This window comes from Pinus tabuliformis, chromosome 7 (genome assembly GCF_031772625.1).
Source record: "Pinus tabuliformis cultivar Carrire ecotype Pingquan chromosome 7, CPIR1, whole genome shotgun sequence".
Taxonomy (NCBI): Eukaryota; Viridiplantae; Streptophyta; class Pinopsida; order Pinales; family Pinaceae; genus Pinus; species Pinus tabuliformis.
Genome location: NC_142293.1, coordinates 42166372 through 42192886, shown reverse-complemented (window position 1 = coordinate 42192886; position 26515 = coordinate 42166372). Strand labels below are relative to the sequence as shown.

Below are 26515 nucleotides of genomic sequence, written 5' to 3'. Positions count from 1 at the left end.
TAAGTGCCTCAGATCTGACAGAGGTGGGGAGTTTACCTCAAACGAATTTTTCGATTTCTGTGAAGAACATGGGATAAGAAGAGAATTCTCTACAGCTAGAACTCCTCAGCAAAATGGGGTGGTGGAAAGAATGAACAGAACAATCCAACAAATGGCTCGTGCTATGCTTGATGAATCAAGTACTCCCGCAACTTTCTGGGGTGAAGCTGCACATGCTGCGGTTATTATTCTTAACAAAACAAATGTCCGAGTAAACAGCACTCAAACACCTCATGAGCTCTGGAGTGGTGAGACTCCTTTGGTAAAGCACTTCAAAATATTTGGGAGCAAATGTTATATTAAGAATACTGATGAGCAACTTGGCAAACTTGAACCAAGAGCAGATGAAGGCATTCTTCTTGGTTATTCTCCATATAGCAAAGCATACAAGTGCTACAATAAAAGACTTGGCAGAATTGTTGACAGCATTGATGTAGTGGTTGATGAGAAGGGATATATTCCTAGGCAAGTTCATCATGAAGACATTGAAGAAGATGAAGGCTACACTCAAAGGCAGAATGATGAAGAAGAAGAACCTCAAGAATAACCAGAGGAGCAGGCGAGAATAGAAGAGAAGACTCCATCCAGATATGTTCAAAAGAATCATCCAGAATCTCAGATTGTGGGGCAGAAAGAAGCAGGAATACAAACAAGAAGAAGAATTGCTGAAGCCTCAAGCTATTTGGCATTACTCTCTTCCACTGAACCACAAAATGTGAAAGAGGCATGCAAAGATGAATGTTGGGTCAAAGCAATGGATGAAGAACTTGAGCAGATCGAAAAGAACAACACTTGGGAACTGGTTCCTAGACCAAAAGATAAGAATGTCATAGGGACAAAATGGGTCTTCAAGAATAAATTGAATGAAAATGGAGAAGTAATTAGAAACAAGGCCAGACTTGTTTGTAAAGGGTATGCGCAGCAAGAAGGGATAGATTTTGAAGAGACCTTTGCTCCTGTAGCAAGACTTGAGGCCATCCGAATGTTCCTTGCTCTCTCAAGCTTTCAAAACTTCAAAGTATTTCAAATGGACGTGAAATCAGCCTTTCTGAATGGAGACTTAGAAGAAGAAGTATATATTGAGAAGCCAGATGGTTTCATTCTTGGGAATGATCCAAACCTTGTATGCAAATTAAAAAAGGCTCTCTATGGTCTCAAACAAGCTCCAAGGGCTTGGTACTATCGATTGGACAAATATCTTCACCAACAAGGCTTTTCAAAAGGATCAGCAGATAGCAATCTCTATATAAAAATTGAAAATAACAAATTGCTAATACTTGTTGTTTATGTAGATGATATTATCTTTGGCAGCAACGAAGAGACTATGAGTCAAAACTTTGCCTTGGTTATGCAGAAAGAATTCGAAATGTCACTACTTGGAGAATTGACATACTTTCTTGGATTGCAAATCCAACAAAATGAAAGAGGCATCTTCTTGTCTCAAACCAAGTACCTCAAGCAGATCTTGAAGAAGTATGGCATGGAAGATTCAAAGCTAGTATGTACACCCATGGTTACAGGATGCAGCCTCAGTGCAAATGATGAATCAGCAACAGTTCATCAACCAACTTATAGATCCATGATTGGGAGTTTGCTTTATTTGACAGGTACCCGACCAGACATCATGCATGCAGTCGGAATAGTTGGGAGATTTCAGGCAAATCCAAAGGAGACTCATCTTCAGGCAGTGAAGAGAATCTTCAAATATCTTCAAGGGACACAAAATTATGGATTATGGTATCCTAGAGATACAGATCTCACACTTCATGCTTATACAGATGCAGATTGGGCCGGAAGCGTGGATGACAGGAAGAGCACAAGTGGTGGTGCATTCTTTATGGGCTCCAGATTAGTATCTTGGTTCAGCAAGAAACAGAGTTCGATTGCCTTATCTACAGCTGAAGCAGAATATGTGGCTGCGGCATCTTGTTGCACACAACTTCTTTGGATGATACAGACCTTGCAGGATTTTCAAATCACTTGCACTTCACCAGTCTCTATCTTATGTGATAATACAAGTGCAATCAGCATTTCAAAGAATCCAGTCATGCACTCAAAGACCAAGCACATACCAATCAAGTACCATTTTCTTCGAGAACAAGTGCTTGAGCAGAAGGTCAAGTTGGAGTATGTTCCTTCTAAGGAACAAGTTGCTGATATTCTCACAAAACCACTGCCCAGGGAAGCTTTTGAATATCTCAGACAAAAGCTGGGAGTAGTTGATGCTTCATCCTGCTGTTGAAGCTTGTCTGTTCTATAGAAAATTTGGTATACGCAAGTTACGTAAGGGATATCCGCGTATATACGCCGATTTATACTGCGAAAGTCGCGTGTATGGTGTACGCGTGTTGCAGAAAGCATATCCGCGTGCATACGCCATTTTCTGCAGGAGAAGTCGCGTATATGGAGTTCTGAACAGCAAGGGCAGACTCTGGTCGGAGAAGGTCTGAGATGGGTATGCCAGAATTCAGCAGGCACAGGTTCAGGGGGAGCAGATTAAAGTTTCATAAAGCATTGTTGGCATTTAGATGCTTTTGGTTCTAGCACACAACTGTTGTTGGTTTCAGGAGAAGGAGCTCAGAAGGAAATCTTGGATGCTGATCTAAAAGAGGTGTATCAGATGCTGCTTGTGACTTTCATAAGTCTTGGTCTAGATTTGTTGTCTCTATGTCATGTATCTCTTCTGTGATATCTCTTTTATGGTGTCAAGGTCATGTAACGGCCTATGTTGGTTTCCCCACTATGCCTGGGATGAATGATGTAATATAATTGGTTGTTTCTAATGTATCCCCTCTTGGTTGGGAGTATGGATGTATGTATTGAGTCTTTTGGTAATAGGAAGGTCCCTTATGGTGTATAAGTCTTGGTTCCTTTGAAGAACATCTTTTGCAGATCTTGCCTACAGTCAGAGGAAGCATGTTTCAGCACAGCCAAGCAAAGATATCAGCATGTACTCAGGGGGAGAACAGCCCTTTGCCCTTGATGACAAAGGGGGAGAGTGATTTGATTTGGTATTGTTGCCATCAAGTCCAAAGGGGGAGATTGTTGGCATTATGAGACAAGTTTTGTCCTTGATGGCAAATCACACTGATAACAAATCATAGTGCAGAAGGATAGCAGCAAGGAATTGATGATTAGTCTACAAGTATGAAGAAAAATATATACACGTCGGTTCACTATATACCAAGTCGCGTATACAAGCAGGTTCACTATATACAAAGTCGCGTATACGCAGGTTCGCTATATACCAAGTCGCGTGTACACGCTGGTTGGCTTCAGTAAAAGCGCGTGTATGTGGAAAACTTATCTTTGGTCCACGGCGGTTATTCCTTGGAAGTTCTGCCTATGGTTTTGGACCTTGGTGTCTCGACGGACGTGTTGATCCCTAGTTTTGAAGATGATGGTATTGGATTTCTATGGTTTTGGCTCTTGGTATTGAACAAGGCCTAAGGCTATATAAGGAGAAGGAAATCATTAGGCAAGTGTATCTGAAAAGTCTTGAATATCTGATGAAGTATTAGATCCAGTACGCAGGTTATTGGTTGATGATGTATTGCTTGATCTGAGCTAAGGAGAGATCTCATCGGTTGATGGAGAACAAGATCTAAGGAGTGATCGAGATCAAATGGTTTGAAATGAACTATCTTTATATGGTTGATTATGCGTATTTCTAGATCTGCATACTGATGCAATGTTATGTTCTGGGTATAACTGAAATCTGGTACAGCTGCAAGTTATGAAAAATTATTTTTAGATCTGTACGCAAGTTGTCTTCGGTAAAACCGCGTGTATACGCGGGTTGCCTTCATTGTAGTAGCGTATATCTTTTGGAGCTTGATTTTTGGGTTGCAGCTGGATCTGACTGTTATTGCAGAGTTCTGTAGTCTTCTCTGTGTTCTGGTGACTGGGTTTGACAGGGTTTCAGTGGTTCAGTGATTCAAAGATTGATGATGCTAGTATTGGTTGTTTTATGCTTCAATGATTTGTGAATGAATCATGGTCTTCAGATTGTAATGTTGTGCTTCAGGAGTATCCAGTCTGAAAATTGATGAAAAGTGGTACCTGAAGGAAAGAAGATTGTAGGCCAGCACCTACGTACTAGTATCTTAGCTAGTACAAGAGCAAAGGGGGTTGGAGCTCCCTTCCAAGGAAGTTTGGAGAACAAGAGAAGGTTGAAGCCTTCTGCAGGTTGTAGCCTGCGTATTGGTATAAGGCTGCACCAGTACAAAAGATTGTAAACTGAAGTTCTTATTAAAGAAAGATAGAGACGACTTGCAGCAGGTGGTTTTCACCCACATTGGGTTTCCACCTTATATCATGGTGTTCATGTGTGTGGCTTTTGTGTGATGATCTGTTCTGTTATACTGCATCTGTTTACTCTTAATATGGTGAATAATGACCTGATGCACTTAACTGAAGATAAACTAACTGAATTATAAGTTTTCTGGTTATACGTTGTTTTCTTTAGACACAGTAGCGTGTACACGCTGGTTCACTTAACTGAAGTAGCGTATATGTTTCTGAGCATTGAAAAAGTTTTATTAATCTGATAATACTGATTCACCCCCCCCCCCCCCTCTCAGTATTATTTCCAATAGAAGGTTGAGTAACACCCGGGGAAAGTAAAAGTGCCTAATACCTTTGCTCCTAGAAATCCAAATCCAAATCCATATAGAAGAACTAATGAGTAGTTGCAGATTTTGCAAAGAAACAAAGATGCTAATGAAGACTAAAGGGTGAAGGCTCCTTTTCAAAATGCAGTCATGGAAGAAGAGCAGTTTGAAGATGATGATGAGATCCATTGTCTAAAAGACAAAGGCAATGCTTCCTTTTTGACCTCACCTGCCTATGAAAAGTCATTATGCAATGACCAGATCAGCCAAGAGTGGGATGATAAAGCTATTCTACAAACTATAGATCAGCAAAGATATAATTTGAGGTCAAAGATAAATAATTCCAAGGAAACTCATGTTCAAAGAGCTGCTACCCCTGCTGTACAACAAGCTAATAAGCAAAAACAACCGATAGTTGACCCCATCATCCTCAAAGCTCTAGCTCATGAGGTAAGATGCCTTGACAAGTCTCCTTCTCCTTTAAGTTTTCAATCAGAAATTCAGAAGCTAAGAATACCTATGCCTATGATTGAACTAGTGAAGAATGGGTCCTTCAAAAGATCCATCCTCGAGGCCTTTGAGCCTAAAGCCATCCAAGCCTCCACTGACCATGTAAATCTGCAAGATGACAAGCCAGTTGTTATTCTCAGCCCAATGATTGAAAACTGTGAGGACATCTCCCCATCATTCTATGTCTCTCTGACTATTCATGAAAAAATCCTTCACAACTACCTTTTGGACATTGGAGCCAGCCATAATCTAATGCCCAAGGCTGTCATGGATGAGTTGGTTCTTGACATCACTAAGCCTTATCATGACCTGTTTTCTTTTGACTCTAGGAAAGTGAAATGTCTAGGATTAATCAAGGACCTAGCCATCACTTTGTCTCAACTGCCTATGAAAAGCATGATGATGGATATTGTGGTAGCTAACGTACCCCCAAAGTTTGGCATGTTACTTTCCAAAGGTTGGATCAAGAGATTAGGTGTCTTATGCTATTGTCCCAATGTTTGGAGGTGAGAGCAAGAGATTATACAGAGAGGCGTAGTTGGCTTATATCATCAGCGATGAGAAGAACCCTACTAATCATCCCATCTATGTTGTTGAAACTAATTTTGGAGCATGTATTCATCATATTGAAGAATCCCATTTGGCCTCCACGCAGCTTAAAAAACCAGTTTTCCAGATCGCTGAGGAAGAAGGCCCACAGATTTGGGACATGTTCTTTGATGGGGCTTGCTCTAAGGAAGCTGCTGGGGCAGGTGTAGTCCTTGTGTCCCCCACACAGGAATACATTCATTTATCTTTCAAATTAACCTTTCAGGTCACAAATAACATAATATAATATGAAGCTTTGATTCTAGGCTTAAGCACTGCTAAAGAAATGGGTATCAAAGGCCTTAAAGTGTTTGGAGATGCAGACCTCATCATTCAGCAGGTAAATAAAGTGTTCCAAGCAAAGCATCCAAGGCTGAAAGCATACAGAGATGAGGTATGGAGGCTCAAGGACTCTTTTAATGATTTCAACATTTCTTATATTCCAAGAATGAAGAACCAGCTTGCCGACTCCCTTGCGGTCTCTGCTAGCATGTTTGTTCCTCCTTTGCCTCCTAAATTGACATATGAAGTTCAGGTAAAATATAGACCGTCTCTGCCTGACAATGTCAAATATTGGAGAGTTTTTGAAGACAATGAGGAAATTAACATGTTTTTACAAGTCGTTGAGGAATTTGTTGAAACGCACATCGACCAAGAAAATGAAACCACGGAATAATGCAGCCAGTCCAAGCTAAAAAGCGAGATCAGCAGAGGAAGCATCATCCAGTTGCCTAGTAATCATATACCAAAAGGATTGGTGCCTCTAGAGAAGCTTTTCGATCATAACGACGTGCCCTATAAGCTGGCCAAAACAGAAAATGAGTCTGTTGTCTGTAAACATAATATAGGGAGCCCATCCCATCCAAAATTCATCAATTTGTCCACTCATTTGTCTTCTTCCCAAAATTCCGAGTATTGCACCCTCATGAAGCAATTCACAGATATTTTTGCCTAGGAATACAGTGATCTTAAAACCTATGATACAAACATCATTCAGCACAAGATCCCACTGGAAAACAACACTACCCCTTTTAAGCAGAAATTAAGACCTATCAGCCCTCCCTTATTGCCTTTGATTGAGAAAGAGATCAAGAAGTTGTTGGCTGCCAAAATTATAGTTTCCCTAAGGTATTCAAAATGGATAGCTAACCTTGTGGTATTGAGAAAGAAAAATGGAGAAATCAGGCCTTGTGTGGACTTCAGAAATATGAACAAATGCTCTAAAAAATATAACTATCCCCTGCCTAAGATGGAAAACTTGCTGCAAAGAGTTTCAGGAGCTAGATTCATGTCTTTCTTAGATGGATTTTTAGGTTACAATCAGATTGTTGTACATCCTGAATATCAGGAAAATACCGCCTTCACTACTCCTTGGGGCACTTTCATGTACTCCAAGATGCCTTTCGGACTGATGAATGTTGGGGCTACTTTTAAGAGGGCCATGGACATAGCCTTTGTGGGAGAGAAGCACAAGTTTTTCCTTATTTACCTTGATGACATAATAGTCTTCTCTAGTAGCCACAAAGACCATTTACAGCATTTGAAGAAGGTCTTGCTAAAGCACAGACAGTTTGGAATTTCAGTGAACCCAAAGAAGTCAAAGTTTTCTCTAGAAGAAGGCAAACTTCTAGGACATATTGTTTCTACTCAAGGTGTGAAGATTGATCCAACAAGGGTTCAAGCCATTCAGACATTGTCCATCCCAAGGTCAAAAAGGGACATTCAATCCTTCTTGGGTAAGATTAACTTCGTAAGGAGGTTCATTCCAAAATTTGCAGAACTTGTAAAGCACATCACTTCCATGCTGAAGAAAGGATCAGAAATAAAATGGACAGATGCTTCAAGAAGCTCTTTTGAAGCCATCAAGTAAGCTATCATGGAAGTTCCCACTCTAATTAGCCCAGATTACACTAAGGAGTTTTGTATCTTCTCTTTTTCCACTTAGATACACTTGCAGCGGTTCTGTTGCAGAGAAATGACGAAGGCATAGAGCACCCCATGGCCTTTTTTAGCAAAACTTTAAGGGATGTTGAACTAAGGTATGACCATATTGAAAAACAAGCTTATGCTCTCATAAAGTCTTTAAAGGCATTTAGAATTTACATTCTGCATTCCAAAGTAGTTTCATATGTACCTTCAGCCTTAGTAAAGCTTGTCTTAACTTAGCCAAATATTGATGGGAAGAGATCTAAATGGATTGAAAAATTCATAGAGTTTAACATAGAGGTGAAGCCCACTAAGCTTGTCAAAGGATAGGGCTTGGCTAAACTTATGGCTGAAGAAAATTGTAGCTTGCTAGACATAAATTCCATGGGTCTAAATTTAGATGATGAGCAGACAGAGGGAGCAGCTGAAAAGCAAAAGCAGAATCAGTCTTTGGCTGAAAATCTAGCCGCATGTGAATGGTATTACAGCATAGTTAATTTTTTGCAAAAGTTAGAAGTCCCTCCAGGGCTTAGCTCAAGTCAAGCTCGTGCCATTAAACTCATATCAGCCAAATTCTGCATTAATAAAAGTCTGATTTATTGGAAAGACCCATCAGGAATCCTCTTGAGGTGTCTAGATAAAGAACAATCTGTGGAAGTCATACACTAGTTCCATTCTAACATCTGTGGAGGGAATCATTATTGGAAAACCACAGCTCACAAAATCTTGAGGGCTGGATATTATTGGCCTACTCTGTTCTCTGATGTGTTTTCTTTTGTAAAAGCTTGCGACAAGTGTCAGAGCTTTGCATGAAGACAACAGCTGAAATCTCTTCCCTTGAAGCCAATACATGTCAATGGTCCCTTCCAGCAGTGGGGCTTGGACTTTATAGGTGAGATCAACCCACATTCCAGTGGCCAACACAAATGGATCTTAGTAGCCATTGATTATTTCACCAGGTGGATTGAGGCTATACCCAATAAGAATGCTAGTCATCAAGTTGTCATAAAGTTCTTGAATGAGAATATTTTCACTAGATTTGGTTTCCCAACCAAACTAGTCATTGATAATGTAGTAGCTTTCAAGGCAAAAGAATTGATGAACATGACTAAATCGATGGGCATTCAAGTGGTGCATTCTACCTCATATTATCCTCAAGGAAATGGCCTGGCAGAATAATCTAACAAGAGTTTGGTAAGGGTAATCAAAAAACTATTAGAGGACAACAAAAAGAGCTGGGATTCCAAGTTGAAGTTGCACTATGGGCTGACAGAGTTACCATCAAAAAGTCCATAGGGAATTCTCCATTCAAACTAGTTTATGGCGCTGATGTTGTTTTCCCCATCCAGCTGATTCTCCCTGTGGCTAAGTTATTGCAAGAAGAACAAGATGAAGAGAATGATATGGTAAGAAGGTTGAATAACCTGGTTGAACTACAACAAATCAAAGAGCAGCTGGTTGAGAAGTCAAAGGCTCATCAGAAGAAAGTCAAAGAAACCTTTGGCAGGAAGGCAAAAGTGGACAATTTCCAAGTTGGTGATTAGGTGCTTAAATGGGATGCATTTAAGGAAAATAAAGGTAATGATGGCAAGTTTGACTCCTTATGGAAAGGTTTGTTTGTCATCGCTCAAATTCAGTAGAACAATACATTCATTCTACACAGTTTGGAAGGAGGAGATACTTTTGGTAGCCCAATAAATGGGCGATTCTTGAAACTTTATTTCGTTTAAGGCTTTAAATCCTTGTCATTGTAAATATGTTTTTCAATTTTTATTTCATTACAAAATAGACTCCATGCCCAATGGAACACTAGAAGGAATATTTGACTTTGTTTTTTCAGGAAAGGCATTGATCTGTGATCCTTGAAACCTCACAGGGAGGATTTCATCCCCAGAAGGAGCCAGTGTTAGCCTTGCTTTCAAAAGGCCCACAAATGGATCCATATAGGCTCTTGGAGTATCCACATTTGGTTAAAAACATGACAATGGATCCATTAATGCTCTTGAAATCTTCAATTTTTTCTTAAAGATCATCCAATAATCAAAATCCGCGCAAAAATGCTTTAAAAACCATGAAAAACCCACAAACGCAGGCTTAAACAGTGAAAGAACAGTTTTCATTAGATTTGGTCGATCAACGGCCCAGATCTAAGAGGCTAATCACATCGGTGGTGGCCATCAGAGGCAGTCGGAGCAAACTCATGATGATATCAGGCCGAGCGATATGGTGATCATCAATATCGACGATATCACTATTGACAGGGAGCATATGCCATGTATTATGAAAGGCCCGCGAATTGAGCGATTAGCGATTGTGATTTATCGCATCACTGATATCACATCGGCGCTATACCAAGGGGTGGGACCTATGCACATACATATGGGCGACCCGATAGCTGGACCCGACGTCATTATAGTTGGGAATTCATAAATTTTGAGATCCGCGCCCAAGCAATTTTCAACGTTTTTGTGTATTTTCGTTGTTTCAATGAAATACAAAGGGAACGGGGGACAGCACCGATGCGATAAAACCCAAACACAAAAGGGTTTCAGGAAGTGGAATATATAATATCTGAAGTCCGCCAACGCCGTTTTTTCATAATTTTCAATGTTTCGACATATTTTCAATATGAAGGAAAAATCACAAAACAAGTAGGATTTTGGGCAAGCCATGGGTGGTAAGTGGTTTAGGCTGAGTTCCGCCCGATGCCATACAGTGGCTGCCACGTGTCCAAGATGAGGAGAGAGAAAACCGCCCTCGTCGGGCAGTTAACTCCAATACAAAAGAGGCGCCCAAAATGGATCATCATTGTTGGATCTAGGACTCCTAGATCAACGGTGGAGATGTGTTATCACTACAAGAGTGGACCCAAGAGGAGAATAAGCCATATCTAAGGATTTTTGAAGTCCGAAAAGGACACAAAGGGGCGAGATGTCTCAATTTTGCTGTGTTTTCTGTTTAAAACATAAAACAGTCATGTATTAACAGAAATGGGCTATTTAAAGGGATTATAAGGGCCCAAAGACCCATTCCACCATATAACAGAGCCCAAGAGTCATATTGTCGGGAAAAAAGGGTCGAAAAGGGAAAGAGAAGGGCCACAACACGCAGCTTGCCCGAATCAGAGACATCATGGGCACCAACAGCATAGATAGCGCAATAGCCACACCAACAAACATTATGGGACATATCTGGCACGAGAGAGCTCCCAGACATCACAGCAAGCTACCCAAAATATCTGAATGCGGTTATTCTTCTGTCAGAAGAAGAAAACTCTGAACCATGCTGCCTATTGAGGAAATCAATCAGTTGAAGAGGCAAAGGGATAGATTAAGACCTATCAAGCCTCAAAAGGCTTAGCATCATTGTAAAGAGCTATAAATATTTGAAAGAAAAATGTAATAGAGTTTCAACTTCTGGAGATTATTCCTCCTCTATTCCTTCAAGCTTCTCATCTTCATTCTAGCAATATAAGCTTCTTTTGCCATTATATGTTCAATGTCCATTCTCTTTGTTGTTCTATTCTTGCACTTGAACAATTTGTTCATGTTTTCTGTGTGTCTAAGACCAGATAACTGTCATCTTATCTCTGCTTTGATAAATTAGATTTGCAAGCTTCTTTGCTACCTGTAGCTAGCCATCCATATGTGGTCATATATGCATCTGCCAGTACAGTCAGTATTCTCTTTTGCTGCCTGTAGCTAGCCATTCATTTATGTTTATGTATGCAATCTGTTGATATATTCAATATTCTCCATCTATCCATTGAATTTATAACTTATTGAGCATTAGTGGTCTAAAGCCTTGTATTGGTGAGAGCGTTCATGCATGCCTTGAGTGAAAACAGAGCTAAAATGGTTATCTCACTTGATCCAAACCATCATTTATTCCAATAGTTCAAAGAACAATATTGAAGATTATATGTTACCAGGCATCTCCGAGTTACAACCTAGGAGAGTTTCTTGGAGTGATAACAAGTCAAGACTAATGTTTATAGTCATTTGACATGATTTCGTACCACAAATCCAATGGTGATGCCCGTTTTTGCAGCTGAGCTTTGCATTTTCAGTCCATGCTGGAAAATGGAGGTATAAGGGTCATTTATGTAGTTGATTGTAATTTTATTTCTTCTACCATTTAATGAAAGAGGCCTCCCCACATTGAGCAGGGACCGAAAGCGTAGCCCACATTGGGTGAACTTCGTCATCAAATTGTCTTGTGCCTTTGATATCGTGGTTTCTTTTTATTTCTCCTTCTTTCATGTGTTTATGCTAATTGGTTACATGCTCTTTTATATGAAATTATGTATGCATCCATGAAGTAAAATATTTGAATCATCACCAACTAGTGATTTTGTTGTGAAAAGGTTGTTTTCATGGTTTGAATCCTTAGGTGTATTAATGTGTGTTAATTGTTTGTTTTACTTTTTGAAGAGCTTAGGTGTGGACTGCAAATTTAGATTGTTAATATTGTTACAATTTTTAATAAAATTCATTAAAGTCGAATCTAATGGCAACAATTCTAGAATTAACCAACCAAGGAACCCCTCTTAACAGGGATCGCAGTCCTTTTCCTTGTTTTGGAACCGTTGGTCCTCCTTACAGGGCTACATTGTCTCTTCCTTGATTCACAATAGGTTTGCCGATATGGTTGTTTTCAACCTCGTTGGATTCAAATACCCAAGCTACTTCAACTCAACCAGATACTTATCCTCAACCTCAACTAGATGTTTTAACTCGTGTTTATCCTTTACCTTCTTCACCCATCATGTCTTCCTCCCTTTCTTCTTCTTCACTTGGTAAAAAACTTGATGCTAGTAACCAGGTGGCTAAGAAGAAGAAGAAAGGGAAGAAAAAGAAGAAGCAAGAAAAGAAAAGATTAAATCAACCAACCATGGTTGTGGCAGTTGATAATGTGAAAGAACCTTCCAACATACACCATAAAACTAAATACCCTTGTAAGCTTTGTAAGGGTGACCGCCTTCTTATTTATTGTCCTCAAATTCCAAAGGTGTTAGAAGTGTGGTCTAAATATTCTCATCAATTTACTATTGATCCATCAACTAGTGATTCTAAGGTTTCAGGGAGAAAGGGTAAAATTAAGTTTCCTTGTAGGTTATGCAAAGGGATTCGTCAAGCTCACATTTTCCATCACATGGATGAAGACTCAAAATTGTTGAGAAATATTAATGTTTTTCAAAAACAACTTCCAAGTAATTACCATTATATTTCTCCCAACCTACCATTAGTTGACAAAGTGATTGATCTAATTCCAAGTACACGCAATCCCACTCTTTCATTGGAGAGTAAAACACATATCGCTCAGGTTGATGAACCATTGGTTGACCAAGTGGTCGAATCGATTCCATGTTCGGTCGATCCTACTCTCTCTTTAGAGAGTGAAGTAAATAATACTCAAGTTCCCTTTGTTACTTCAGATTCTACCACACAATGTGGAATTTCACTTGTTTCCACAAAACCCCCTCAAAGTACCGAGGTTATTTCCTTTGATTGGAGTAGACTAACAGAGCCTCATCTCCTTTCTTCCACCCCTTTCCAAATAATTTTGAAGGCTTATGGTAAGAATGTGCGTCATACAAATGTAGATGAAGGTGCTTCTATTAGTATTTTATCCTCAACTGCTTGGAAAGCTTTAGGTTCTCCTAAGCTTTTGTCTACTACACAAAATATTTTGGCTTCTAATATAACCATCAACGAACCTTTAGGGATCCTTCCTAAGTTACCCATTACCTTAGAAGGTAAAATTGTCTGTATTGATGTTATGGTAGTCCAAGGCCCCTTGGATTTCAATTTTCTCCTTGGATGAGACTATGTCTATGCCATGACAGTTCTTGTGTCCATTCTCTTCTGTGTGATGTCTTTCCCTCACAATGGAAACATTGTGACTATTGACCAACTTTCATTCATTGGTCTTGACTCGACTACCAACCATTCAACATCCTTTAATGTTCCTTATATGGAAGTGGTATCTAGCCCAATGGGTTAATTATATGGAAACTTGTCCCATGCATTCACTTACCTATAGAAATGTACCTCTCACTATATGTTGATCCGGTAGGTGACATGGTAAACCCTTCAATGGGGAAATTTGAACCCAATTTTGTTATCCCTATTGAGTCCCTTGACATGTGTTCTTTCTAGAGGACTATTCTTCCTTCTAATGAAGATCTCTTGGAAGCCATGATTGAGATGCGTCGCTTGGCATGTGTTCTCTCTTGTTGGAAACCATGATCAAGGTTCCTATGAGGATGGTTGTTTTACTATGCCAACCTCGTTAAGAATGAAACATGCCCCCATGAGGATGGTTCATTTACTATGTCAACCTCGTTAAAAAATGAAACAGGTCCTCATGAGCATAACTCTTTTCATGTGTCAAGCTTGTTAAAAAATGAAACAAATCCTCCCTTAAATGATTCGAGACTCCCTTCTTCCACCCCTTTCCAAATCATTGTGAATGATTATGGTAAGAATGTGCATCAGACAAAATTTGTAGATGAAGTTGCTTTTGTTAGTATTTTATCCTCGACTGCTTGGCAAGCTTTGGGCTCCCCTCAGCTTGTGTCTGCTACACAAAATATTTTGGATTTTAACAGAACCATCAACGAACCTTTGCAAATCCTTCCTAAGTTACCCATTATGTTGGAAGGTAAAAAATTTTGTATTTATGATATGGTAGTCCAAGGCCCCTTGGATTTCAATTTTATCCGTGTACGAGATTATGTCTATGCCATGAAATTTGTCGTGTCCATGCTCTTTCATGTGATATCTTTCCCTCACAATGGGAACATTGTGACTATTGATGAACTTTCATTCATTGGTCTTGATTTGACTACCAACAATTCAACATCCTTTAATGTTCCTTATATGTCTGAAGTGGTATATACCCCAACAACGATTAATTATGTGGAAAATTGTCCCATGCATTCACTTATCGATAGCAATGAGCCTCTCACTATATGTTGATCTGGTAGGTGACATAGTAAACCCTTCAAAGGGGACATTTGAATGTGATTTTCTTATTGCTATTGAGTCCCTTGACATGTGTTCTTTCCAGAGGACTACTCTTACTTCTGACGTGTTGGGTTGTGTTATATTCTTTCCACGACTAGCAACCCTAGTTAATGGGGGGTTAGAGGGGGGGCGGAGCCCCCTTTTCATTGTGCCAACTACGCAGCAGGGGGGTCATATGGGGTTTGATGGGGTCAGTTATCCCCCCTCTACGGCGTCTAGGGCAGCGCCCCGTGGAAATTTTTTTGGACCCTATATTAGGTGGGTGAACCTACCTATGGTTTTGTGCATGGTTTTGGGTGCGATGGTTTTCGGTCCACGGTATTGGATACTTTGGCATGCATATATATTTATTGTAACATTGAAAGGAACATAATGAAAAATCAATCTAGTAGTCCCAGTTTTGGGATCTAGGGGAAAATCTCTATGTATATTTGTTTTAGGTGTTATGATCTCACTAATGTTTATTTTCTATGTTTTAGAATTCATATGCAGGTAATTTTTGTACGGGGTTAATACCTACATTTGGTATCGAAGTTGTTTTGGCTTCAAGGGGACACCTTTGTTGCTGAGGGGTTTCACTCGAACCTGTGGTAGACCCTGTTCAGTAGAAGATCTGCAAGATCGATTCTGGTGGTGAAAGAAGATGGCGAGCAATGGAAAGATAGAGATCGAGAAATTTAATGGTCAGAGTTTTGAGTTGTGGAAACTCAAGATGGAGGATCCGTTGGTGGATAAAGATCAGTGGATCGTGGTAGATCTGGGTACTAAACCAACGGGAGTGTTCAATGAAGAATGGAAGAAGTTGGATCGGAAGGCAAAGAGCACAATACGATTGTGTCTCTCAGATTCAGTATTGTTGAATGTATCATGGGAAGCTACGGTGAAGGCTTTGTGGGACAAGTTACGGGCTTTCTACCAATCTAATTCTCTGGTGAATAAACTATTCCTACGGAAAAAATTGTATAACCTGAGGATGAAAGATGGAGACTTGGTGACAGAGCATCTGAACGCATTTAATACTTTGGTAAGTTAGTTATTATCTGTTGATATTAAAATTTCAAATGAAGATAAGTGCATCATTTTGTTGCGTTCTCTACCAGATTCGTGGGATAGTCTGGTTATTGCAATAGGTAGCAATGCAACTACCTTGCAGTTTAATGAGATAGTCTCATCCTTGTTGACGAAGGAGATGAGATGAAAAAATATGGAGAGCCAGAATGGTAATTCCTTGTCTGTACGAGTACTATCCCAAAACAGAAACAAAAATAAGTCATCAAGTGGGAGATCTAAATCTAGAGGGAGATCTAAATCTCTAGGAAAACCTATAAAGGTTTGTTGGAAATGCGAAAAGGAAGGGCACTACAAAAGGGACTGTAAATCTAAAGCTCCTAACAAAGGAAATGGATTTGATGATTCTCCTTCTCCAGAGGCGAAAACCACCTCAGATGAAGGTGGGGATTTGTACTTGGCTTCTTCAAGTACACATGAAGATCATGAGGCATGGTTGATTGACTCAAGTGCATCCTTTCACTCCACTCCCCATAGAGAGTGGTTATGCGATTATGAGAAATATGATGGTGGTGGTGTCTTCTTGGGGGATGACAGGAAGGCTAAAATTGTTGGTCGCGGAAAAGTTAAGTTGAATTTGCAAGGTGGAAGGATTAGAACACTTCCGGGTGTTCTGCATATTCTTGCATTGGCCATAAATCTGATTTTTGTAAGCAAGCTAGATGATGCAGGTGTAAAAACAATGTTCGAGACGGATGCCAGCAAGATGGTTCGGGGAGCACTGGTATTGATGCGGGGAATTCGGATTGGAACTTTGTACAAGCTGCAAGGTAGCATTGTTGTTGATGGGTGCAACAGTTCTGTGGTTCCTAAAAGTGGAGCAGAAAATCTAGTGGTCTCTGAAGAAAATACCATGCTATGGCATCAAAGGTTTGGACATACTGGAGAGAAGGGCCTTCGAATACTTCATGGTAAAGGTATGGTAGAAGGTATGACTAATAGCTCTCTTGATTTCGATATCCATGAAAATTGTGTATATGGGAAGCAGAATCGGGTGAGTTTCCCCTCTGGTGGTAAGAGGGCGAAACAGATATTAGAGCTTGTGCACAGTGATGTGTTTGGATCTGTGAAGGTTCCATCACTGGGTAAGTCTATGTACTATGTATCATTTATAGATGACTTCTCAAGGAATACATGGATATATTTTCTTAAGAATAAATCTAAAGTCTTTGACAGGTTTAAAGAATTTAAGGCTTTGGTGGAAAACTAGACAGAGAAGAAGATAAAGGTGCTGAGGACAGATAATCGTGGAGAGTTTTGCAAGAAGGAATTTGAAGAATTCTGTAAGAAGTGTGGTATAGCACGGCAGAAGAATACTCCATACACACCTAAGAAAAATGAAGTTTTAGAAAGAATGAACAAGACGTTGATGGAAAGGGCAAGAAGCATTCTCAGTGGTGTCGGGTTAGGAGAGGAATTATGCACAAAGGTGGTGGAGATTGCATGTTACCTGGTCAACAGATCACCTTCATCAGCATTAGAGGATAAGACTCCACAAAAGGTATGGACTAGTAAGAAACCCTCTCTTTCACATCTGAGGGTATTTGGATGTGATGCATATGTACATGTTCCAAAGGAGAAAAGAACCAAGTTGGAAATTAAATCTGAAAAGTGCATCTTTATTGGGTATAAGGATGGTTTAAAGGGTTATAAGCTTTGGAACGCAGTAACAAGGAAGGTTCTGTATAGCTGAGATGTGGTGTTCAAAGAGGTGAAAGACGTTATTAAACATGAAGTCCAACAAAGGAACCTGAGAAGATAGAGTTTGAGCTAAAGGAGGAAGAATCAAACTCTACAGCAAAAGAGGAATCAGAATATGAAGAGCCACAAACTCCGGTTGTGAGAAGATCAGTTCAAGAAAGAAGGCAGCCAGAAAGGTATAGTCCATCTAATTTCTGTTAAAATTTTGCTTTATCTATTACTGATGATGATCCCAGAAATGTGAAGGAAGCAGTAGATTTAGAGGATGAAAAACTTTGGAAAGAGGCCATGATTGATGAAATGGTATCTTTGCACAAAAATGAGGCTTGGGATTTGGTGGAGTTGTCAGCTGGAAGGAAACCCAATGGCAGCAACTAGGTGTTCAAGAAGAAGACAAATGCAGAAGGAAAGGTGGAGAAATACAATTCTTGGTTGGTAGCAAAAGGTTATTCCCAGGTGTCGGGAATTGATTTTGGTGATATTTTTTCTCCTATTGCCAAGGTAGCTTCTATTAGATTACTTTTATTTGTTGTTGATGCTTTTGATTTTGAGGTAGAATAGGTGGATGTGAAGGCAACATTTCTTCACAGGGATCTAGAAGAAGAGATATACATGAAGCAACCTGAAGGATTTGCGTTGAAGGGTAAGAAAGAATTGGTATGCAAGTTAAAGAAGTCTTTGTATGGGTTAAAACAGTCACCAAGGATGTGGTATCAAAAATTTGATACATTTATATGGGGACTTGTCTTCACGAGAAGCAAAGCAAATCACTATTTGTATTTTAAATTAATTGGTGACCGTGTTATTTATCTAGTCTTATATGTGGATGATATTTCGCTGGTTGGAAATGACAAAGAAATTATCCAAGATTTGAAGACCCAATTATCCTCCAAATTCTACATGAAATATCTTGGTGCTACAAACTATATTTTGGGCATGGAAATTAAAAGAGATCAGGCAAAGAGGAAGCTCTGGTCAAACCAAAGGAAGTATGTCGAGACAATACTGCATAGGTTTAATATGCAGGATAGTAAACCAGTGAAGGTTCTTATTCCTGTAGGTGTAAAGTTATCTACTAAACAGTGTCCCAAGACATAAGAAGAGGAAGAGGACATGTCCCATGTTCCATATGCAAGTGTAGTCGGTAGCTTGATGTATGTGATGGTCTGTACTAGACAATACCTTGCACATGCAGTGGGAGTATTGAGCAGGTTTATGTCAAAACCAAGGAAGGAGCACTAGACAATAGTGAAGCGGGTTTTCAGGTATTTGCGTGGCACTAGTGATTATGGTTTGTGCTACCAAGGAAGACCAGGATTGGACAGAGTGTTAGATATCCATGGCTTTTTTTATGCAAACTCGACTGGAGATCTGGATCAAAGAATATCTACAAGTGGGTATGTGTTTAACCTATTTGGAGGTGCAGTCAGTTGGATGAGTAAGAAACAATTTGTAGTGGCACTATCAACTACAGAGGCAGAATACATGGCAGCCATTCATGCAAGCAAGGAAGCAGTTTGGTTGCAGAGATTGTATTCAAGTATGGGGTTAGTCTAGGGAGCTATAAGGATATATTGTGGCAGCCAAAGTGAAATTTTCTTGGCAAAGAACCTTGCTTATCATTCAAAGATAAAGCACATTGATGTTCAGTATCACTTTGTGAGGGATATGATAGAAGACAAAAAGGTGTTGCTCGTAAAGGTGGAAACTTTGAAGAATACTGTAGATGCATTAACAAAATATGTGAGCTCTGAGAAGTTCTCTTGGTGTAGAGAAACAATGGGCATTGCAGGGCTGGACAAATGACTAAGCTCTCCTTTGGAAAGAAAACAACAAGTGGGAGAATGTTGGGTTGTGTTATATTCTTTCCACGACTAGCAACCCTAGTTAACTGGGGGGTTAGAGGGGGGGCGAAGACCTCCCTTCGTTGTGCCAAATACACAGTGCGAGGGTCATAGGGGGTTTGAGGGGGGCAGTTAGTCCCCCTCTACGGGGTCCGGGGCAGCGCCTTGGGGAAAAAAATTGGACCCTATATTAGGTGGGCGAACGTACCTATGGTTTTGTGCATGGTTTCCGCACATGGTTTTGGGCGCAATGGTTTTCGGTCCATGGTATTGGATCAGTGTTTTTAAAACTGGAACCAGTCTAAAAGGGACTGGTTTGGTCTAAATGAAATGGTTTTAGAAAAATACATTAAATAATTAATTTTTAATGGAAAAAACTATTTTTAAGATTTAAAACCATGATTCCAAGCCAATAGAGACAAAATATGCAAATATTGCTCATTTATATACCATGTAAAGGTGAATATATGAAAATGGCACCGAGTGCAATACATATCATCGACAAAATACATAAGAAATGAGGCTCTAAATGGCCTCTAGAGTGCAAAAGCAAAGCCTACAAACTATGGGGCCAATGGCCTACTACAAGACTCAAGTCTACATATATGATAATACTATAATAGTGATCAACATTATCACTTGAAACTTCTCATGAGTCATCATGATCAAACTCAGTTGGTTGAGTCTCAACTCCCAAACTTTGCAGTCACAAACTTCTCTATTGGTTCAGTGACTTGAGTCTCAAACTTCTGAAGGTATTTTGCCCTAATATGCCCTATTATTTCATTTGGTGCTCCACATGGCTTTACATGGCCTCCTTTCCTAGCCAAGTGTTGCTTGAACTTGTTAATACCCCCTCCTTGAATGGATTTTTGGAAATATTTGCAGATCATTTTGCCATTAATCATATCACAATGAGCCCATGTAGTATCTCTGGCTTTTGGAGACATGATGACTACTACTTAGCTTAAACTTTGTTGTTCCACTACTCCAGCAAAAACTCAACACTCTCCAAGCTCCCAAGAAAACTCACAAACACTCCAAATGAGATGTGTGAGACAAATGAGAGGGAGAGGGGCCTCTTAAAGGCTTGGAGAGGGTGTTTTTTGAGGGAAAGCACCCTTAGTTTCCCTCCAAAACCCCTAAAACACAGTCAAAAATTCACTTTTTGGGTTCACAGTGGGTGTGCCTCCTGAGTCCTAACCGGCCAATTTAGGACAGAATGCCGATTAGGACCGGTTTTCTACCAAAAAATGGCGAAGTTCCCCCTCTGACCGGGTTTTTTGGCTGGTTTCAACTGGTGGGACTGCTAACCGGCTGGTTAGACCGGTAACCGATTAGCAAGGCCTGTTTTGAAAACTATGCATTGGATGCTTCAACATGTATATATATGTATTGTAACATTGAAAGGAACATAATGAAAAATCAATCTGGTAGTCCCGGTTTTGGGATCCAGGGGGGAATCTTTGTGTATATTTGTTCTATGTGTTATGCTCTCGCTATTGTTTTTTTCTGTGTTTTAGAATTCTTATGTAGGTAATTTATGTACAGGGTTAAAACCTACATGAAAAATATCTCTTGGAAGCCATGATTGAGGTGTGTCACTTAGCATGTGTTCTTGCCAGTCAAAAAACATGATCAAGGTTCCTATGAGGATGGTTATTTTACTGTTCCAAACTCGTTAAGAAATGAAATAGGTCCACATGAGGATGGTTCTTTTACTATGTCAACCTCATTAAAAAATGAAACAGTTCTTCATGAGCATAGTTCTTTTCCTATGTCAAACTCGTTAAAAAATGAAAAAATTCCTCCCATAATTGATTTGAGTCTCCCTTATTCCACTTCTTTCCAAATCATTGTGAAGGCTTATGGTAAGAATGTGCATCACAAAAATGTAGATGAAGGTGCTTTTGTTAGTATTTTATCCTCAACTACTTAGCAAGCTTTGGGTTCCCCTCAGCTTGTGTATGCTACACAAAATATTTTTCCTTTTAATAGAACCATCAATGAACCTTTAGGGATCATTCCTAAGTTACCCATTTCCTTAGAAGGTAAAACTATCTGTATTTATGTGATGGTAGTCCAAGGTCCCTTGGATTTCAATTTTCTCCTTGGACGAGGCTATGTCTATGCCATGAAAGTTGTTGTGTCCATGATCTTTCGTGTGATAGTCTTTCCCTCACAATGGAAACATTTTGACTATTGACCAACTTTCATTCGTTGGTCTTGATTCAACTACTAACCATTCAACATCCTTTAATGTTGCTTATATGGAAGTGGCATCTACCCCAACACCGGTTAATTATGTGGAAACCTGTCCCATGCATTCACTTACCAATAGAAATGAGCCTCTCACTATATGATGATCTGGTAGGTGACATGGTAAACCCTTTAATGGGGAGATTTGAACCTGATTTTTTTTATCCCTATTGAGTCCCTGAACATGTGTTCTTTCAAGAGGAATATTATTCCTTCTTATGAATATATCTTCGAAGCCATGATCGAGATGTGTCGCTTGGCATGTGTTTTTGCAAGTTGGAAACCATGATCAAGGTTCTTGTGAGGATGGTTATTTTATTGTGCCAACCTCGTTAAAAAATGAAATAGGTCCCCATAAGTATGGTTCTTTTACTATGTCAACCTCATTAAAAAATGAAACAGGTTCTCATGAGCATAGTTCTTTTCCTATGTCAAGCTCGTTAAAGATGAAACAAATCCTCTCATAATTGATTCAAGTCTCCCTTCTTCCACCCCTTTCCAAATCATTGTGAAGGATTATGGTAAGAATGTGCGTCACACAAATGTAGATCAAGGTGCTTTTGTTAGTATTTTATCCTCAACTGCTTGGAAATCTTTGGGTTCCCCTCAACTTGTGTCTACTGCACAAAATATTTTTGCTTTTAACAAAACCATCAACGAACCTTTAGGGATCCTTCCTAAGTTACCCATTACCTTAGAAGGTAAAACTATCTGCATTGATGTTATGGTAGTCCAAGGCCCCTTGGATTTCAATTTTCTCCTTGGATGAGACTATGTCTATGCCATGAAAGTTGTCGTGTCCATGCTCTTTAGTGTGATATTCTTTCCCTCACAATGGAAACATTGTGACTATTGACCAAATTTCATTCATTGGTCTTGATTCGGCTACCAACCATTCAACATCCTTTATTGTTCCTTATATAGAAGTGGTATCTACCCCAACACAAGTTAATTATGTGGAAACATGTCCCATGCATTCCCTTACCAATAATATTGAGCCTCTCACTATATGTTGATTTGGTAGGTGACATGGTAAACCCTTCAATGGGGACATTTGAACCCGATTTTTTTATCCCTATTGAGTCCCTTGACATGTATTCTTTCCAGAGGACTATTATTCCTTCCGATGAAGATTTCTTGGAAGCCATGATCGAGGTGTATCGCTTGGCATGTGTTCTCACCAGTTAGAAACCATGATCAAGGTTCCTATGAGGATGGTTCTTTTACTATACCGACCTTGTTAATAAATTAGGTACCCATGAGGATGGTTCTTTTACTATGTCAACCTCATTAAAAAATGAAACAGGTCCTCATGCACAGTTCTTTTCCTATGTCAAGCTCGTTAAAAAATGAAACAAATCCTCCCATAATTGATTAGAGTCTTTGACTAGATCTCGTAAATGTTGAGTCGAGTGTTTCATATGATCTCATAAATGAACCTTAATCCCATCCACCTATTAGTAACCAGTAATCTACTTAGGTGAATGAAATGAAGCTTGAGGGGCATATGCTTCGAATTAAGCATTATGCTGGGGGCATGAAAACTTATCTCAAGCATACCCTCAAGCACAACCTAATAGTTGGAAGGTAGATTCTATGGTAAAGTCAAGAAGGAAAGGCTCCAAACCTTTTGAAGGTATATCCTCCTCAGTCATGAAATCATAAGTAATTCAAGTTGGAAAAGCTCCATTGTTCGATGGAACAAATTATGTGCCATGGAACAACATAATTGAGTACTATTTAATGGCTCTAGGATATGAGGTATGGGAATCAGTTGCTACTAGAAACAAAACTATCAATGAATAAGAAGAATATAATACAAAATAAATGGAAGAAATCTTGAGTACTCTATTAGATTCTGTAAAAATCAAGGTGGGTCAATATTCTTTATCTAAAAGACTTTGGGAAATCTACATAAACTCTATAAAGAATCTGGCTTTCTGCTTGCTTAATCATAACTAGAGAATGTGGAACAAGAGCACAAGGATGATCATGAATCAAAAGAAATAGATGAAGGCACCAAAAAAATTAAAGACAATGAAGATGGAAAATACATTGAAGTAAAGAATGAATCAAACCTTGAAGTATATTTAATGGTTTCTCTAAAAAAAATAGATTGATAAAAGAAAATAAAGAGCTTGAAGAGAAGAATCAAGACCTTAATTGTACAAAGGAAGAAGTTTTTCTCCTAAAGCTCCAAGAAGAAGAAAGATCTAAGGAATTCAGCAAGCTTGAAGAAAAATTGCACCAAAAAGAAAGGATACATGAAGAATAATTCATCTCACTAACATATTAGCTAGAAGAAGCAAAGAAAAAGGAAGTAGTAAATATACAATTGATGAAATAAAAGGAAAAAAATGAGAAACTTGAAGAAGAAGTTGTATCACTGAAAAATGAAGTTGAAAACTTATGCAAATTTGTAAAGAGTTCTCAATAATTGGATGACCTTCTCGGCCATTAGAAATCATCGTTTGATAAAAGGGGACTTGGTTATACAAGTGAATATTCAAATACTAAGATTGTAGAAAACCTGAGAGCGATGAAGGCCAAAAAAATAATTCAAGTGCTCCATCTCCTAAAATTTATGTTAATGACTTCAAGGAATCTTCTCTCTATACAAGTAACAGTGAGGATCAACCATGGATTGAACCTCCTCCAGGGCAAAGAAATTTCAGAAAATCTTCTCATCCAAGTATTAAACCATATTCGTTGAATATTGTTTTTCATGTACTAATTTTGAACACAACGAAAGAGATTGTAGAACCTATACTAGGAATGATTGTGCAAGCAATAGAAATTTTTATTAGTCTTTTAGAAATCAATCTACAAGTTGTAAAACCAAAGGACCTATTGGCTACAATAGAATTTATGCTTCCTTTGATCCATCACTCTAGTTCAATATTGAATGCTTTCATTGTCACAATTTTGGACATATAGATCGAGAATGCAGAATTAGCATGAAATGGGCTCCTAAGAAAGTCAAAGAACAAAATTCATCTAAGAATCCTGCAAAAGTTTGGAGAAGAAAACAAGTGGAGCCAAAGATAGAAAATCTTGAATTATTTCTACACATTTAGGAACCAAATCTAAATTAAGAAATCTCAGCACTTCTATGCAGCCTTGCAATCATGAAAGAATGCCAAACAGATGTTATTTTTATCAAGAATTATTGTCTTAATATGGAGACATAGATGGAATGAGATAATATTTGCTAAAAACTCTTGTGTTTCTCTTGTTTTGACATCCATATCATCATTTCGAAGTATTCTCTCACACCGGCATCCACAAAACATTATTTGTTGATATATTTCAGCAACATAGATTACCTGCATAGGCCAGGAAGATTATACAAGCTCAAAAAATTTGGTATGAAATTTTAGAATCTCAGATAGAAACTAGAAGTCCTTATGTGTTGTGCAAGAAGTCATGCAATAGGAAGAGAAATGGACAAAATTTGGGAACAATCAAGTCTTCAAATTTTTTCACAAAAGTTATCAATTACATTAGCCCAAAAAAAAGTGAAATTTTGCCTCAATTTCTCTACCAATATTTGTAAGAGAAAGGGTATTCCTATTAAGTCTCATCCTTAAAATATTGTGGGCAACATGGTTTCTAAGAACCGATACTTTGATAAGCTAGAAGAATTCACAAAACCTGAATAAAATTGTTGATGTGAATTATTAACCTGTGGAAACTTCAAAGAAGTAAAACATGTGTCACATACCTATTAGCATTGGAATTCGGGGCCTTGTTGATAAATTTATCTTTCTTGGTATGTTATTTGACTCAGAGGAGGCTCAGAAGTTGAACTTTGAGATTTTTTAGACAATTCATTATCATGCTTATAAGTCATCCTCTGAACTTTATGCCAAGGAGGATCCTTATGAAACCCATGTTGGGAGTCTTGTAAGAAAGGGCATACTTTAGCCAGACATGTGCAATGTTACACATTCAAGTAATTATAATTGGGCTTCCATAAGGAAAATGGTTGCAAAAAACAATGGTGTGAGAAATTCTCTCCTTCTTGCTCCCATGCCCACATCATTAAGTAATCAAATTCTTGAATAATGAGTGCTTTGAGCCATACACATCAAATATTTATAGTGAGAGAGTGACACGTAGTGAATTTGTCGTAATCAAAAAACATATTTTCCATGACTTGATTGATGTAGGGCTTTAGAATCCTGATTTGAAGAATACAATCATTTATCACAATGGATCAGTTCAAAATATCATTGAGGTTTCTAATGAACTGAAGGCTATATAGAAGACATTATGGGAGATCAAGCAATGTGCAATTATTGATAAGTTATATATAAATCAGAGCCAAGGTCTCAACATTCACATAGACCAACCTAATTTTGGGAAGCTAACTTAACTCCATTTCTACACTTGGTCAAAGAAGCCCTTGATGTTGCTCGATTGGAAGATAAAAAAGGATATTGTTAAGGATATGGAAGACATCATTGAAACATTGAAGTGCTAGTTAAATATTGAAAAAAATAAAAGGGATATGTGGACATCCAAGAAGATAGAAATGTTGCTTATCCAGGCCTCCAAAAGTAGAGAAGAAGCACAATCTCAGGGGGGCAATATTTACTGGCAGAAAATATAGGGGGAGAAATTGAAAAGTCATATGGAGAAGTTGTAGACAAAGGAAGCACCCCATTTTCCATAAATGTCAAAGGGAGAGAGAAAGAGAAGAAGCACGAAGAAAAGGGGAGTTATGATAGGTGTTTTTCCATGAATGATAAAAGGGGGAGATTGTTGAGAGGTTTGTCATTGATGGCAAAGAAACGGTCATTGATAAGTTGGAGGTAACCCATGATTAGTTGCAAGTCTCATGAGTCTTCTTGAGATTATTGAGAGCTTAATGTAAGGTCAATAATAGTTGATTATTCAATGAACAAAAAACCCATGATATAAACATATGGTT

At 38.8% G+C, this 26515-nt stretch overlaps 1 pseudogene; it reads left to right on the top strand.

The window, feature by feature from the left end:
* The window catches only part of LOC149245141 (ribonucleoside-diphosphate reductase large subunit pseudogene), a 58361-nt pseudogene extending 32296 nt beyond the window's left edge, over nucleotides 1-26065 (top strand).
* The last annotated feature ends 450 nt before the right edge of the window (nucleotides 26066-26515 follow it).